Raw genomic sequence first — 15317 nt, forward strand, 5'->3', positions numbered from 1 at the left:
CTCACCTAGTTCCCAGCCTTCCCTGAGCCTGTCCCTCATTTTGCTTCCCCTGGGGCCCTTGCCCACCAGTCCCCCAGTTCTACTATCTTTTACCCTGTCACTCACCCTCCTTGGTTCTTACCTGGATTTTTAACATCTGGAGGAAATAAAGTCCCCCACCTACACGACCACCACCAGTGGAGCTTTCCAGGTTGGTGCAGGGCGTGCAGGGGCGCTTTCCTCCCGCTACCCCCTCCTGATCTCTAGGTAGTGGCCTGGGGGAAAAAGCACCTGCCTTTTGGGCATTTCCTTGTATTTGCTAAGTCTCCCCAAAGAAAGGTCATAGCTTGTCCTCACAGAAGTCCCTGTTCACCCGCTCCAAGACCTACAAGCATGTATGTTCTTTCTTTGGTACCAGAGATTGGAACCCAAGGGCACTTAACCACTGAGCCACACCCCCAGCCCTTTTTAAATTTTTAAAATTTAGACACAGGTTCTCACTAAGTTGCTTAGGAACCTCACTAAGTTGCTTAGGACTTCACTAAATTGCTGAGGCTGTTTTTTTTTTTTTTTTTTTTTTTTAAATAATTTTTTTTTTTGCAATGTAGCATGAGTTGCCCCTTTCTTTCTTTCTTTCTGGTACCTGAGATTGAACTCAGGGACACTCCACCACTGAGCCACATCCCCAGCCCTATTTTGTATTTTATTTAGAGACAGGGTCTCACTGAGTTGCTTGGCACCTTGCTATTGCTGAGGCTGGCTTTGAACTCACGATCCTCCTGCCTCAGCCTCCTGAGCCGCTGAGATTACAGTCATGCGTCAATGTGCCAAGGCTCAGTTTCCTTAACTCATAGTCTTTTACACTTGTGGTCATCTCAGAGCAAGAAGCTAGAACTAATCGGGCTTAAAACAAGCTCTAGCCCTTGTCCCCTCCTTTTCCTTGCCTCAACTCTACCTTTGAGTCTCCTAAATGTTGTGTGAAAGGCCAGTGTGCAGGGGAAGGAGCCACAGTCTGACAGGGAAGACAGTTCACGGGGCCTGGACAAAGCTCTTGAAAACTAACTCACCTGATGTGATTGTAGGTTTGTCTTATTCATCCCCTTGTTCCATTAGGAAAAACAAATTTGTTTCCCCTAAATGCTGAGCAGAGTCCCAGGCACTGGAGATTGGGAAAAAGGATGGCCCTGTTCTCCAAATCTCAGTTTGGAAGTGTTGACTGTTTGTCAAAAGACAAAATTACAAAATTACGATTTTTTATTTTTTTGTACCAAGGATTGAACCCGGGGGTGCTTAACCATTGAGCCACATCCCCAGCCCTTTTTCAATACTTTATTAGAGACAGGTTCTTGCCGAGTTGCTTAGAACTTCACTAAGTTGCTGAGGCTGGCTTTGAACTCCATATCCTCCTGCCTCAGCCTCCCAAGCTGCTGGGATTACAGGCGTGCCCCACCATGCCCGGTCAAAATGGCAAGATCTTAATTGATTTTTTTTTTTTTTTTTTTTGTGATTCTAGAATCAGGCAACACTTCACTCCATAAAATAAAATAAGCGTTTCAATGAGCAGAGCGCACAGCAGAGGAGTTTGTTTTTGTAGACAGAGAAGGGCTGAAAAAAAAACAACAACCCAGAAGCAAAGAGGGCATTGGATGCTTCACGTTTACTTGCCTTGCAAGGAGGGGATAGGAAGTACCTGAGTGGTTAACGTCAGGTTATTCAGATTATTTTAGTGAAGGCTAAAGCAGGGCTGGGGACGCAGCTCAGTGGCAGAGCGCTTGCCTAGCGTGCTCAGGCCCTGGTTCAGTCTCTGGCACGGGAAAGGGTCAGGAGATGAGGGGTTGGGGAGGAGCCCCCTTGGGAAATTTGGCAGTTATTTCTCTTTCTTGACTTCTCTGGAAAGTCAGATAACTTAGTTTTGGTTTGGTGATGTGGAACTTTAAGTGTGAGTGACTCTGTTTGTTCTTTAGACTTCTGGGGCCTAATAAAGGAGCTTAGTCCAAAACAACAGCTTCCTCTAACTTTTATTTAACAAGACTAATGGTATAATTAGTAAGAGCTTATTAGAACTCTTAAAGAGTATTTTGTATATATCATGACATGTTTAATATATGTATCACTTAATTCTCACAACGATCCTGAGACAATTGTTCTTTCTGCCTCCCATTTATATGGCGGGGAATCAAGGCACAGAGAGACTTAGTACCTTGCTCAAGGTCAGGCAGCCAGTAAGGGGTGGAGCTGGGATTTGAAGCCAGGCTGCTTGACTCTAGCTCCAGAATTCTCCTTTTATACATTAAACTATAAACACTGCTGAGGGCATCAGCACAGGCCCCTGGGGAGGCTGAGGCAAAAGGATTGGAAGTTTGAGGCCAACTTGGGCAATTGAGAAAGAGCCTGTCTCAAAATAAATAAAAAGGGCTGGGGATGCAGCTCAGTGATAGAATACCCCTGAGTTCAATCCCTGGTGCCACAAAAACAAAACAAAACCCCCCAAACAACAACAGCAAAATCAAAGTGATTTTTAAGGTGGGGTGGGAAGGACTAGCATTGAACTTGGAAGAGATGTTAAGGGCAATCCAAAGCAACCCTAATATTTCAACCCTTAAAAAAACCGAAGCTCTGAGAAGCTAAGTGACTTTCCCAAGGTTCAAATTACTGAGTGGTGTGGAACTCACACTATTCGTTCTAATGGGCCTCTTTCCCTTACTCCAGGCTGCCAGGAGTCTGCAATGTCTTTCTAATCGTGGAGACCATCCAGCAGGGGACCAAGGGTGTCATGAGGAAGGCCCAGGATTCCTGGTTGCTGGCAGGTTGAGTCAACCACAAGTGGAGGGGCCTGGCTGGAGCGCAGAGATGGTGTGGGCAGGGAGAGAGCGTGGGATGCAGTGGGTGGAGGCAGATGGAAGGGGCCTGGCTTGATTTGCTAAGAACACCATGAAGCCGGGCGCCACATTGCACGCCTGTAATCCCAGCAGCTCAGGAGGCTGAGGCAGGAGGATCATAAGTTCAAAGCCAGCCTCAGCAAAAGCGAGGTGGTAAGCAATTCAGGAGACCCTGTCTCTAAATAAAATACAAAAGAGGGCTGGGGATGTGGCTCAGTGGTTGAGTGCCCTTGAGTTCAATCCCTGGTACCAAAAAAAAAAAAAAAAAGAAAAAAAAAGGAAAAAAATGCCATGGTAAAATGCACATCACAGAGGCTCGCTCTGGCCAGTGTATTGAAGAGGCAGAGGAGGAGACAGTGAAGAAAGAGGAGAGGAAGCCTGGCTGGATAGGCCAACGAAGTACCCAGAAATGCGTTGATATTAAAAGAACACTTATAAAAGCTAGTATGAAGAACAGAGAAGTTAAACAGAAGTGCTCTTAAGTGGAATCCCAAACTTAACCAAAGTTTTCTTTTTCTTTTTAGTACTAGGGATTGAACCCAGGAGTGCTTGACCACTGAGCCACATTTCTAGCTCTTTATATATTATATTTAGAGACAGGGTCTTACCGAGTTGCTCAGGACCTTGCTAAATTGCTGAGGCTGGCTTTGAACTCGAGATCCTCCTGCCTCAGCCTCCCGAGCCACTGGGATTGTAGCCATGCTCCACCATGCTTGGCTTAACCAAATTTTTCTAAAAGAAAGTTGTAGAGAAGCTATCAGAATATGCTGAAAACCCTTGAGATGATGGGGTTTTGCTACTGGGGCAATAGAAGGAGAGCACTTTGCATCTGTGTTTTGTATTTGTTTTCACAAGGAGAATAAAATTTGGAATGAGGAATGTAAGGTCAACAGGAGCAAGACGGAATCACAGCCTGAGAAAGAGGAAGAGGCGGTAAGACAGCACCTGGGATCTCCAAGCAGATTCATATCTCCGGAATCAGGAGCAGTTAGACACCCAGGGAAGGGGCTTGACCAAGCAATCAAGAGAGGACCTTCCTCAAACTGCTGACCAGTCTCTAACACTGACCTCAGGGATGATCTCAGATGAGATTACTGAGAATATGCTTGTCAGAGTCGTTTACGTTGTTTTTCAAGCAACTTAAAAAATAAATTACAAATAATTTAATAAAAAAAATAATGCCATTTCAAAAGTCAAACGATGCTAGGAGACTTTCCTAGACACTCTCAGTCTCTTGCTCTGTGACCTGTATCACACTCGGGGCTAGTTACCTGCTTGCCTCTCTAGGGGCAAACTTGGAAACCTGCCTCAACTTTTGCTTTAGCTTTCTACATGTTCTGGTATTCAGGTTCACATTTAAAAATGCATGTAATGGTGTCATGATTATTCATCTTACATGGTTTTAAAAACTTCCCCTGGTGAATATTACCAGTTCCCTTCCCCTTCAGAGAACATGGAAGAATGCATTGCCTGGCCCACCCTGGCTAGTTAAACAGGGTCACTATTTATCTGGCTAGTGAAATTGTTAAGAGGAAACGATGAGCATCACTTCTACGTTCAGTCAGTAAAAGAAGTTAAAAGCTCATGGCCGCTTCTCTAGTCTCTCTGTCCTATCCCTCTCTGCCTGTGTTCAGGCGGTGTGCTCAGGTTGGTGAAACCTCTGACTGAATCCCGGAATGACCCCATGGAACAGAACCTCTGAGGGTCAATGTGAGGAGTGTGGTGTCAGTAAGACACAAACTTCTCTTAGATATGCCATTTTGATTTCACAGTTGTTACTATTGAATAACTTAGTCCAACCTCATTATTATACATCTTACTATGAAAAGTTTAGCTACTTATACCCACTCTCCATACCTCTCTTAATTACATCTCAATTTTTGATTAAGCATATCATCACTGTTTTCAGTTTGAAGATTATGTGAAGATTGCTCCCTGTGAGCTACATAGTGCTTTTGACTACATCTTTCATTGTAAAATTGTTTATTTTTCTAGATTTAGTGATTGTCTCATTTTAAAATTTAATTAGCTCTCTTTGATGTTCTGACTATATTCTAATCTTTCAACAATTTTCTACAAAAATGTACCTTGTTACAATTTTTCACTCTCTCACTCTGTTGTAAAATTTATCAGTCCTACTTTATTTCTTGGAGAGAGCTCCAAACGTTTGCTATCAGATGGATCGAAAGCTCTCTCTAGATATACAATTGTTGTTCCTTGTTTTCTGGATCTCACCCTGACTTCTATTTTGATTTAATTTCTCTTCCTGGTGGAGTATATCCTCTAGTAGCTTCATAAGAAAAGGTCAAAGGTATAATTTTTAGATTTTGCATGTCTGAAAATGTTACTGTACCGTCATCTGATTGATAAATGAGTTGGGTACAGAAGCCTACATTGACAATAACCATGGCAGAGACTTCTAGCTGTCCACCCAAATCCTGGGCATACACAGAGACTGCACTTCCTAACTTCCCTTGCAATAAAGTAACCCAGTTCTCTTTAATGGAGATTTAAAAATTCCAGAACTGGCCCATTGAAAATCTACTGTGCACGTTCCTCCATCCTTTCTCCCCTCTGGTCATGGATAGATACAATGAAGTGAAATTCTAGAGGTTTTCAGTCTCAGGATGAAAGGAGGTCAGTTCTTGAATAATCAAGTGGAGAAGAACAGCTCACCGGGAATGTTTTGTGAATTGAAGATGAATACCTATTGTTTTGAGCCAATAAAAATTGGGAGTCTGTTGTTAGCAGTTTAACCTGCTCTAACTAGTACAGAAATTGATTCTAGGAGTGGGGTGACACCATTGCAAAAACTAAAGCAAATGGCACTGAGATTAAATAGAAGAAGTAAGAAACAGGTAAGAAGGAAACATAAAGGAAGGACCAAAAAACTAGAATTTTAATTCAGAAGTTCCATATACTTTTTCAGGTCTGCCATCCCCTAAGCCAGCCTGTCACTCATGCATGTTACTCCCCAAATTTCTGGAAAATCTATACATCTACCCGGGTACTGTTAATTACCTCTCCTAATAGAATAGCAAAGAGAGATATGCTATCTTGAGGAAACTATAATGTAGGGAACTTTTTAGCGCTATCTGTTGTTCAGAAAATGAAGACCACATCAGTCTAAGGATTCTGAGAGTGACCAGGTGGTCAGAAACCATCTTGAGATCACTGGACTGGTACCTTTCCTGCTTAGCTTTCATCAAGTTTCCCTGAAAAGGGACCCTGGGAACCCGCAAAGCACATTCTCTCCTGCACAAGTACTCCTTTCTTTCCTCCAAAGTCTTCTCTTTCTCTTGAGATTGCCCCAATTCTCCCTGGAATATTTATTTTCCTAAATAAACTTCTGTCTGTATGCTAAGAACCCTGTAGGCCCTGAGTCAGGTGGCCCCCTGTCTCCAGGAACTCCTTGGACCCTTTTCTGGAGAGTAGGGATGGGTGGTAAGGAAACAAGGATCAGGCTGGAGAGCTGGAGATCCCTGCTACGATGGGGCCAAAGCACTTAGTAAAACTGGTATCAGAGACCATCTCCTATTGTACTGGAGCTACCATGGAAGAAGCTGGAAAAGCTACGGAGGCTTGTCAGTTTCTTAATTCACTTGGTGGGTTGTCACCAGGAAAAAATGAGCTCAAGGAAGAACTGGGCTGTTTGAAAGCAGAGAATAAGGATCGAAGAAACAGTTTCCAAGCTGGGCATGGTGGTGCACACCTGTAATCTCAGTGGCTTAGGAGGCTGAGCCAGGAAGATGGCAAGTTCAAAACCAGACTCAGAAATTTAGTGAGGCCCTAAGCAACTTAGTGAGACCCTGCCTCTGAATAAAATATAAAAGGCTAGGATGTGGCTCAGTGGTGAAGTGTCCTTGGGTTCAATCCCCAGTACCAATAAATAAATAATAATAATAAAAAAACTAAATAAACAGTTTCCAGACCACTTAGAGGAGGAGATAAGACTAAGTATCTGAGCCACAAAGAAGTAAGCCTTCCAGGACAAACAAGGGGCTCATCCCTTCAGCAAAGATCAGGCTAAGGACATTGTCTCTCTGATAAGCCTCTTGCTACAGGTGGACTTAAAGTAGCTGATGTTGACAAATGGAGATTGGTATGGAGCCAAAGAAACTACAAACAAATTTAAGAACCACACCATAGAAACTTGGAATGTGGTAGCTGGCATGTGGAACCCAGTAGGAACCAAATAGATCAGAAATCTATCTGAAGGAAGCAATTGGCCTTGAGAAACTTGAAAACAGTACTTGGGCCTCCAAGCTTTCATAGCAACAAATGCACCGTGAGACTAAAGGGACCCCCAGAAGGCGGGTACCACTCAACCACTTCAAGTGTGGCCATAGGAGATAATGGACGAGAGAGAAATTCCCAGCAGGCAAAGCAGGGGGTCATGGAAGATGAAGGTGCTCCTCCCAAAGAGGAGATACTGGGTCTAATGAAGAGAACTCCAATTGCCAAGGTGGGTGTGTGTGGGGGGTGGGGTGGGGAGGGGGTTCACAATGCCTTCCCAGCAGGAGGCACTGTTCCTAAGTCTTAGGACCAAGAGAAATTCCACAGACCTGGTGGAAAGGACTGCATGTCAGCCTGAGGTCCCAGGGAGGAGCCAGAGAAACTAGATGGGACTTTGCTTTGACACTTTGGAAAGGGACTGAGCATGTTCTCTGGGTGTCAGGAAGGCCACACTTACCTCTCTCTGACCATGGAAGAGACAGCTAGTTGGGCACCCGAATCTCTACTCTCTTCTTCCTGGCCCACAGATAAGATTACATGTCCAAGCCACATGACTGAGTCCTCCGGGGGGGGGGGGGGGGGGGGGCGGGGGAATGAGAACAAACACCTGTGCGCCCACCAGCTTGGCCCGTAAAGACTCCATTTCTACAGCCCTTTCTGTGCTTTCCCTCTTGGCTGGTGGCACATGTCACAACAGACTCCAGGCAAGGGTCCCAACCTGGAGGTTCGTAGATCCTAAGTTCAGGGAGTCTATGAACTGACATAAATACAACTTTATTTTCCTTAACGTACAACAAGCTGGGCTGGGAGTGTAGCCCAGTGGTAGGGGGCCTGCCTTGAGTGCGTAGGGTCCCCGACATCCCAAAACAAACAAAAAGAGTGTGACAACAAATCACAGTGATCCTAGCAGTACCTGTGGTTCTGTCACCAGTAGAAATCACACCTATTTTCAAATCACATTATAATTGTTGCAGAAATCTCAAAATATCGTTATATTCGTCACTACTTGGAAATTGCAGCAGTTATTAGACCTGCCACCAGATTGCACATAATTGCAGTCTTCTGTTGACAGTCAGGCAACACAACTGGCCGATGCTGAGCCAGGAGGCACTCAGCCACCACATGGTGACGTCCACAGGGCTCATGCTGGTGGGCCAGCCATCTGTACTGCTTCCCTACAGTCTCTACCTTCGTGGTTGATCAGTTAGTACGAACTGACCTTCAGCCCCATGTCCAGGACTTCAGGTGACCTGTAGTCCTTCCCATCAAGACTGGTGGAGTTTCTTAGTCCAAAGACCATGAACTTTTCCCACCAATGATAAAGAAATTGCAATTCAGATGGGGGAGCACAGGCAGCCCCCACTCCCTCCATATCGATGCTGGGCCCTGCTGGGCAGGCACTGTGGATACCCGCTGCCTGGCCAGTGGAGAAGTCTTCTTCATTAGCCTTAGTATCTTCTCTCTTCCATGACTCCTTGCTCTCCCTTCTGGGAAATATGAGGATAAGTTATTTTCTTTATTGTTTGTTAAAGGTTTGCAAAAAAAAAAAAAAATGAATGATTCAAACAACATTTTGTTGTTGCTGTTCATAATCAAAATTATTCAGTTGAGGACGGAGCTCAGTGGAAGAATACTGGGTTTAATCTCTAGTACCACAAATGAAATAAACAACAACAACAACAACAAATCATAAGAATTTTTCAAACAAAAATTCTTAACCCTTAATACTGAGGTGTTCAGGTCATAAGTACATGTGCTTGATTCCCCTGCTACACACACCTTTGCAGTATTGGGGATTGATTCCAGGGACGCTGCACCTTTGACTTACATTCCTGACCCCTTTTATTTTATTTTATTTTATTTTTTATTTTGAGACAGGATCTCACTAAGTTGCACAGGATGGCTATGGCAGGTTTTGATCCTCCTGCTTCAGCTTCCCAAATTTCTGGATTACAGGAATGTGCACTGCTCCCAGCTCACATTGACATGTCGTTAAAAAATAAATGTGGGGGCTGGGGATGTGGCTCAAGCGGTAGCGCGCTCGCCTGGCATGCGTGCGGCCCGGGTTCGATACTCAGCACCACATACAAACAAAGATGTTGTGTCCGCAAATAATACTAAATACTAAATAAATACTAAAAAATAAATATTAAAAAAAAAAAAATGTGACTTTAACTTACCTGTGTTCTAAATGTATTGTCTTATTGAGTTAATGCAGAAATACCTGTATTACTACATCGTTAATTGTCTTTCCATATTTTAATAGTTGTATGTCTGTCTACATAATGAGTATGTTTTGTACTACTATGTGTTGTGGACTTAAAAATATTATGAGTCAGTGTGATAGTGCACACCTGTAATCTCAGCTACTTGAGACAGGAGGATCACAAGTTCAAGGCCAGCCTGGCCACCCTGTCTCAAAAGAAATAAAACAGTTTGAGTGGTAGAATTCAATCCCCAGCACCAAACTAACTAACTAACTAACTAACTAAATAAATAAATAAATAAATAGAGAAAGAAAGAAAAAAGGTATGGGGGAAGGGTGCCCCAGTTAGCCCAAGGGGTCCAGAACCCAAAAAGGTTAAGAAGGATTCTGAGCTAGAGCTAAGCCTCAAGATGAAAGGAGTCTAGGACCCATGGAGGAGATCTGCCTACTACCCACACATCCACCCAAGACTATTCTGTGAGCAAAAGTAAACCTCCATGTTAGTTTTGTGATTTATTGTTACCATAGTATATCCTACCTAATACAAAGCCATCAATCCATTTCTAGCTTTTGCTGCTCTTTTTGAGAGGTACAAGGTCACACTAGAATCTGCTCTCTTGAGTCATTTTCCCACTCCATCAGATCCCTGCCCCAACCATTTTATTTTATTTTTAGAATTTTTACTTTTTCTTTTAGTTCTGAAACTTCTCATATATATATATATATATTTTTTTTTTCTCCATTAATGAAGCTGGGCTTTAGTGGGTCTTTTAGTCTGGTGATTCACATCTTTCAATCTGGGAAATTTTATTCTCTCAGGTAATGCTCTGGTTAGCTATTGCTGGGTGACAAATCATTCCCCAAACTTAAGAGACTTAAAACTACAACCATTTTTTTAATTTTATTTTTGAACCCAAGGATGTTTTACCACTGAGCTACATCTGCAGTCTTTTTTATTAATAGAAATTATTATTATTTATTTTTTGAGACAGGATTTTGCTACATTTGCTGAGGCTCTTGGTAAGTTGCTGAGTCTGGCCTCAAAATTGTGATCCTCCTGCCTCAGCCTCCCAGAGTCATTGACATTACAGGTGTGTTGCCACCATGCCTGGCACACAGCAATCACTTTAGAACTTCTCACGAATCTTGGAAAAGCTCAACTAAGTGGTTCTTTCTCATGAGACTGTAGCAGGTGGCAGCTGGAGTTGGGACAGTGGGGATGGGGGCGGCTGAAGGTTTACGGGGTAGCTCTTTTTCCAGGGTGTCCTCTGTGATCTCTGATATGGCTTTGTTTGGGTTTACTCTGGTGGCTTCAGAGCAGCTCAGGGTTCTGGGGCAGTTCTTCCAGCAAGAAAGGAGGCAGAACATTGCTTTTGGTACCCTAACTTCAGAAGTCACACACTACCCCTTCTACCATGCTATCGTGGTGGACCCAGTTATGGAAGCCTTCCAAGATCCAAGGGTAAAGGAATTAGGGATCACCTCTCGATGGGAGGTGGCAAGGTTCTAGAAGAACATGTGCTAGAGGAGATATTGTTGCAGCCGTCCTTGGAAAATATAATCTGCTACCCTTTTCTCATCCTTTCTTCTCTTTCTCCTTCTTTTTGAGACAGGCTCAGGCTGCCCCAGGCTGGCTCTGTACTTTAGGGTTCAAGTCATCCTTCTGCCTCAGTTTCCCAGGTAGCTGGGGTGACAGGCATGTGTCACTGGGTCTGACTCAATTCTTTATATTTCTCTTAAGAGTCAGTTTTATCCTTAGCACTAATTCTCTAGTTTTCTCATCTCTTATCTCTAATTATCTTTTTGTTCTACTTTGTAGGAGATTTCATTGACTTTATTGGGCATTCCTACTACCATGCTGACTCTTAAATTTTGGTATCATTTAAAATTTGTTCTCAGCTCCTCTTTATTTATTTATTTTTATTAACATTGCACTCTGCTTCTGTTTCATGGATGCCCTGTCTTGTATTATCTCTCTGAGGCTATTAATTATAATTCTTTTGAATTGTTCTGCTTTTGACAGTCGCCTCTTTTCTGCATAAGTTCTTTTCCCACCTTGCTAATTCTTTTTTTGCCTCTTCTTGGGCATTTCTGATTAGAAGTGCCCAGGGTGGGCTTGCTCAAGAGGCCAGCCAGCCACTTTGATTGGAAGTTCCAAATGTCAATATTGGCCTGTTATGGTTTGGATGTGAGGTGTCCCCCGAAAGCTCACATGTGAGACAATGCAAGAAGGTGATTGGATGGTGAGAGTCTTAATCCAATCAGTGATTTAATCCCTTCCTAGGGAATAACTGAGTGGTAACTGAAGTGGGGGGTATGGGTGGAGGAGGTGGGAATTGGGGTGTGGCTTTGGGTATATACTTGTTTCTGGCCAGTGGAGTCTCTCTCTCTTTCTGTCTCTCTCTTTCTCCTTTCTGATCACCATGTGAGTCACTTCCTTCTGTCCCATTCTTCCTCCATGATGTCCTGTCTTACTATGAGCCCTGAGGAATAGAGTCTGATGTCTATGAATTGAAGCCTCTGAAACCCACATTGAAGGGCCCTTGCTGCTTGAATGCTGTGCAGCTGCTGCTGCCATCTTGAAATTCCTACTTATTTTTGAACACAGGCCCCACGTTTCCATTTTGCTCCAGGCCCTGCAAATTGTGTAGCTATTCCTGTCCACCGTTGATCTCCACAATTCATCTTCCACATGGTCTGAGTGATTATTTGGAATTAGGAACCTAATCATGTTATATTCTTGTTCAAAAGACCTCAGTGGCCCCCGTAATCATCAGGATGAAGTCCACGCTCCCTGGTGTTGTATCCAAGTCACTGCGAGTGCCCAGATGGACCTATTAGGGCCTAAAAGACAGACTCTCATCACCTCCTTATAATCCAAAGAACCCTCCTTAAGACAAGCTGGATTCGCCCCTTCCTTTCCAAATTTCTTTGTGCTTAAAATACAACCAAGTCTTCCCTCAGGCTCTCCGGGCCCCCTGGGCTCTGAGCTGTGCTTCACTCTGACCTCATCAGGCCCACAGCTCACCTATGTGGCCCAGGGCCTCCCTGGTGTCCCTTCCTGTTCTGTCTGGCAAGCTACACTCTTTCCCTTAATGCAGGTCTCATCTCAAGTGTCATCTTCTCAGAGGGGCTTGGTGGACAACTACATCTAAACTCCCATCATTATCCCCTTGCCCAGTTTATTTTCTGCCATACCATTGGTCACACTGACGTGCTCTTTGCTTGCTTGTTAATGATCCGTCTCTCCCATGGAGGCTCCACCTTCCCTTGTTCACGGGCTTGTCCCCAGCACACCCTCTCTCACTATTGGTCAAATAACAGTGTTGGGATCTTTCTGTATGAACACATTTCAAGAGATACTCAGTCATCCTCATCCCTAGAAAGGATGTCCAAGGCAGCAGAATCTCAGCACTAGTGTGTTTGGATCAGAAAAGTTACTGGGTGAGCACCCAGGGGTACGAGGAAAGAATGGGGGCACATTATGGAGACATTTTATTCTCAAGAGGCTGTTTTAGAGGCCCCCTCTCTGGGACTCAAGAAGAAAGTCCCGGGCATAGATTGTATGTTGTTCACCTATTTTCCTACCAGGTTAGGAGCACATGCAGGGTAGAACCTGGTTCCTACTCAACCTCATTTACCTGGGGTCAAGGAGGACTTTGGCATACAGGAGGTGCTCAATAAATGTGAATTGATAATAAATGATTATTAAGAATTCTCTCAAGGCCAGGACTGAATGGCAGGACTCTTAGTGAACCCCCTCCCTGTGACAGAAGAAGCTCAGATCCTGTGATTATAAATCCACAGGGCAGTTTTGGTGGGGACAGTACCATGAGAAAAATGGCAGAAGATGAGGTCAGTGGCTTCTGTTAGTGATGGTTGTTGGTGACTTGGATGGAAGTGGTGAGAGGTGGATGGGTATTGGGTCGTTTGAACTCTGAGCCACCGTGACCTGCTGATGAATTGCACTGGGGGATATAGAGGAGGAGAGGAGTCAAGATACCTTGGGAGTTTGGGGCTGAGCACCTTGCTTCAAAGTGGTACCATTTTTGCAGGAAGGGAACAACCATGGGTGCAGAATAAGGGTACATTCAGAAGACAGTAAGTCTGAGTCACATGACTCAGATGGGGAGAAGGCAGGACTAGGGAGGCAGAAGAGCAGCAGCCAAGTCTTCTCTGGAGGCGTGCACTGGAGAGTTGGTAATTTGGAAACCACGAATCATCGGTTTCAACACTGAACATCATTGCACTTGGTCAAATAGCGTCTCCTCCAAAGTTCGTGTCCACCAGGAACCTATAAGTGTGATCATATTTGGAAATAGGATTTTTTAACAGATATAATCAAGTGAACAGGAGGTTGGATTGGGAAGTGCCCTGATCCAGCGATGGGTGTCCTCATTAGAAGAAAGAAATTTGGACACAAACACACACAGAGGGAAGATGGCCAAGGACACCCAGGGGCAGAAGGTGGAATTATTCTGCCACAAACCAAAGAACAGCCAGGGTCCTCTGCAATCACCAGCAGCTGGAAGAAGAAGGAAGGATTCTTCCCCAGAGCACTTGGAGGGGGCCTCGTGACTTGGCTTCTGACTTGTGGCCTCCAGAGCTTCTTAGAGGGAGTCCGTTTCCATTGCCCTCAGCTGCTCAGCCTGTGCTACTTCCCTGTGGTGGGTCTGGGTCTAGTCTGTTGTCAAGGGTGACAAGTAGAAAGTGAACAGAGGAGCCGCGAGGGTGAGCCCCTGAGACACCATTCCTGAGAGGTCAGGAACAGGAGGAAGATCCTTCCAGAGAGATGGAGGTGGCACAGGCAAGGGGTAGGAAGGAAGCAGGAGAGGACATGTTCTAGACCTCAGGGGAGCCAAGGACTTCAAGGACAAAGAAAGCCTATGTTCCAGGAAGTGGGTCACAGGAAGGTCAGAGAACTGGTCCTTGGACGTGGCCATGTGGAGGTCACCGATGACTTTGATCAGCCAAGTTTCAGTGGAATGACTGGTGTGAATGGAAGAATGAGAGGTGAGGAAATTAAAGGATTTGTCCAAGTTCCCCTACAGATAGGAAGTGTCCGGGTCTTCAGAAATAACAGTCCACACTTTCCTCCCCATGTATCCAAGTGGCAGCTGATTTGATGGCTGAAGAGGGTTGGGAACAAACTGGTTCTTGCTTGGACCTAAATCATCCAGGGCCTTCCCAGGAAATAGCTGCATTTAAAGAAGGCTTTCATTGGCCCTTCCCTTGGCCGTCTCCAGCAGCAGTGGACAGAGGCCCATCCTTCCTCATCCCTCTTGGAGGTGAGGGGACACACAGGATTGAGGAATGTCATCCCAGGGGCCGGCTAATCTGCTTCCTCCTCTTCACCCTATATCCTTACGTAAGGGTTGAAAACCACCCACTGGGGCAGGCAGGGAATTTACACAGTAAAGTGGGCTTGGGTCAGGCGATGGGAAACGAGTCTGTGGGTGACCTGAGTGCAAAAAATCCCATCTGAAGATGTTCAAATTCCAATCTGAAAAACTGTATGTCACACCAAATGCTGGTGAAAATGGAAATACAAAACGGATCAGCCACTTAGGAAGAGTCCTGCCGTGTCTTATACAACCAGACATGTTGTCGCGGTAAGATCCAGCAATCATGCTCCTTGGTGTTTATCCAGAAGAGCTGAAAACGTCTGTCCACACAAAAACCTGCACATGGGTGTTGATAGCAGCTTTTATTTCTAACTACCCAAACTTGGAAGCAACCGAGATGCCCCTCAGCAGGTGAATGGATAAATAAACAGTGCCACATCCAGACAAGGGGGCATTATTAACTTCCCAAAATAAGTGAGCTATGAAGTCACGAAAAGCACATTTCTAAGTTAAAGATGCCCATCTGAGAAGGCCACGTACCGCACGGTTCCCACTACCCTGACGTTCTGGAAAACATCAAAGACAGAAAGATCAGGGGTGCCAGAGGGTAAGGGGAGGGAGGGAGGAGTAGGTGGAACACGGAGGGCTTTTAGGGCAGAGAAACTACTTTGC

This window comes from Callospermophilus lateralis, chromosome 6, assembly GCF_048772815.1.
Source record: "Callospermophilus lateralis isolate mCalLat2 chromosome 6, mCalLat2.hap1, whole genome shotgun sequence".
In the NCBI taxonomy this organism is placed as follows: domain Eukaryota; kingdom Metazoa; phylum Chordata; class Mammalia; order Rodentia; family Sciuridae; genus Callospermophilus; species Callospermophilus lateralis.